Genomic DNA, 3,431 nt, shown 5'->3' on the forward strand with positions numbered 1-3,431 from the left:
ACGTACCGTTATTGTAGTAATGATCCCATTCTTCCAGGAATTGTGATTGTAACAGAGCCCACATGTCAATGTCTAGCAGCACTGGGTTGGGCTTCTCTGAGTTGGATGTTATTTGACAGAGAGGAAAAAGCAAGGGGACAGATTGTGTGGAATTCAAAAGGTTTGTGTACTCTTCTGTACCCACTGCATCGACTGGCCTTCAAAACCCTTTAGAGTAGGGGTGTAAAAGTCATTCCTTGGAGGCCAGAGTGTCTGCTGGTTTTGGGTTTTTCCTTTCAATTAATAAGACCTAGGCAACCAGGTGAGGGGAGTTCCTTACTAATTAGTGACCTTAATTCATCAATCAAGTTCAAGGGAGGAGCAAAAACCAGCAGACATACGGCCCTCCATGGAATGAGTTTGACACGTGATGCTCTCTCTGCTTTCCTCTGTCTCTCTCTCTCTCCATCTCTCTCCTCTCTGTTTCCCCCTCTCTCTCTCTCTTTCTCTCTGTGTTTCTCTCTCTTTCTGTTTCTTTGTTTTTCAGTTCTTCCCTTTTGTGGACAGAGCGGGTCAACAGGCGGTGCCCCTGAGCTACTGGGAGAGGGATGAAGGGAATGGAGGGGAGAGACCTTAACAATGTTTCACTCTCACAAACCATTAAAGGCAATCATCAGACACACAAGGTACCCTGTCAGCAGAGCTGGAGGCCAATAGGAAACGGTGATGACGAAAAATAAGGTATTTCAGACACTTTGAAAGATGCAGAGGAAATGTGCTTGTCTTGGAGAACGAAGCCAGGAGGGGAGGACAATGGATGCAACCCTTTCCTGTCTGTGGTAGTGGACAGGACCTCTGAGATCATCCAAGGAGAGAGAGCTGTGCTTCTACTGCCGACACTCATGAATTTAGACAGGCTCCAAACTGCCATTAAACTATACAGTGATGCTTCACCAATACACAGGTGGTTAAAAATATACCTGATATGGATAGGGGGCAGTATTTTCACGGCCGGATAAAAAAACTTACCAGATTTAAACTGGTTAGTACTCTTTCCCAGAAACGACAATATGCATATTATTAGTAGATTAGGATAGAAAATACTCTGAAGTTTCTAAAACTGTTTGAATGGTGTCTGTGAGTATAACAGAACTCATATGGCAGGCAAAAACCTGAGAAAAATTGAATCAGGAAGTGTAGGATCTGAGAAATGTAGTTCTTCTTTCTAGTCCCTTTCGAAACTACAGTATCTGTGCTATTACGTTGCACTTTCTAAGGCTTCTATTGGCTGTCTAAAGCCTTCAGAAAGTGGATTGAGCCTTCTCCTGTCTCTGGGCAGAGTATAGGAGCTCAGTTACTGAGTGGTCTGCCTGAGGACAAAGAGATTGGATATGCGTGTTCCCGCGAGCACGCTGTTTTTTCTTTTCCTCCTTGAATGAATACACTATTGTCCGGTTGGAATATTATCGCAATTCTACGTTACAAATACCATAAAAAAATATTTTAAACAGCGTTTGACATGCTTCTAAGTGCGGTAATGGAACATTTTGACTTTTTACGTCTCGAATTGTGCTTGTGCGTTACCCTTTGGATAGTGACCTGAACGCACGAACAAAACGGAGGTATTTGGACATAACTATGGATTATTTCGAACAAAAACAACATTTCTTGTGAAAGTAGCAGTCCTGGGAGTGCATTCTGACGAAGATCAGCAAAGGTAATACAATATTTCTAATACTAATTCTGAGTTTAGGTTGCCCCGAATTTGGCGGGTGTCTGAATAGCTCGCCATGATGGTGAGCTATGTACTCAGAATATTGAAAAATGTGCTTTCGCAGAAAAATCTCACACAGCGATTGCATAAAGGAGTTCTGTATCTATAATTCTTAAAATAATTGTTATGTATTTTGTCAACGTTTATGATGAGTATTTTTGTAAATTCACCGGAAGTTTTTGGTGGGAATACATTTTCTGAACATCACGCGCCAATGTAAAAAGCTGTTTTTGGATATAAATATGAACTTGATTGAACAAAACATACATGTATTGTATAACATAATGTCCTAGGAGTGTCATCTGATGAAGATCATCAAAGGTTAGTGCTTCATTTAGCTGTGTTTTGGGTTTTATTGACATATATTCTTGCTTGGAAAATGGCTGTGTGGTTATTTTGGTCTATGTACTCTCCTAACATAATCTAATGTTTTGCTTTTGCTGTAAAGCCTTTTTGAAATCGGACAACGTGGTTGGTTTCAGGAGAGGTTTATCTTTCAAATGGTGTAAAATAGTCGTATGTTTGAAAAATTGAAATTATTGGATTTTTGAGGTTTTAGTATTTCGCGCCATGCGATCCCATTGGCTGCTGGCTAGGGGTTCCGCTGGCGGAACGCCTAGATGTAAGAGGTTTAATGCTGACCAATGTCAATTTCCCTCATCAGCCTATTTTAGTCCATTAGATACGCAATGCGCTTAGTGAGACTCAAATCATTAGGTTTAACTCCTATACAGTTGGTGAAGGGTTAATGATTCACAGTGTCTGACTGCACTTGTAATACAACCTGTAATAAAGTTTGAGTTAACGCATACAAATGATGAGTATAGTGAATTATGGCATTATGATGTGGATGTAGTGTGTGCATGTGTGAGTGTGTAAATGCCCACAATGGTGTGTACCTAAACAATACATAAAAAAACTGGTTCTTAAAATCCATCCATCCATAGAGAGAGCGAGCGAGAGAGAGAGAGCAAGAGAGAGATAGCGAGTGCGAGAGAGACTAGAGAGTCTGTATTACATCTAGTGGTGAAGGTTTTTATTTGTCTCATGTAATCCTGTTCTAACGGTCATCTCCTACCATGCAACATTGGCTTTATCATGCACCTCCATACACTACACACACACACACACACACACACACACACACACACACACACACACACACACACACACACACACACACACACACACACACACACACAAACACGTACGTTTGTTTGCTAAAGCATTAGTCCAGCAGCACTCTGATCCCAGATAATAAAATGAAGGAGTGCTAACAGCCATGAATCTGAAATGAACATGTCCATATTGATTTCTGTCTCAAATCCCCTTTAATTGCTGGATGTCGTGTTAACCTGACAAGCTATTAGGAAGATGAACCAGGGGAAGGGAGGGAGGGATAGATAGAGGAAGGTGTCCCACAGAGCTATGTCAATCAGTGCTAATATGCATGCATGCACGTGCGCACACACACACACACACAGTCAATTCTATCGGAAATCTCATTACTCCGAGCCACAGGGCAGGAGAATTAAAATACTCAGATGTGAGCTGTTGTCTATGAAGTGTCAGGAACATTGGCTAAACTAGATGGAAACGGAGTAGCCTCGTGGCTAGCCCAATCCCTGGTGCCTAGGAGGTGATTAGAAGGCTATGACTAACACTGGTTGTCTCTATT

Source organism: Salmo salar, chromosome ssa14 (genome assembly GCF_905237065.1).
Source record: "Salmo salar chromosome ssa14, Ssal_v3.1, whole genome shotgun sequence".
Taxonomy (NCBI): Eukaryota; Metazoa; Chordata; class Actinopteri; order Salmoniformes; family Salmonidae; genus Salmo; species Salmo salar.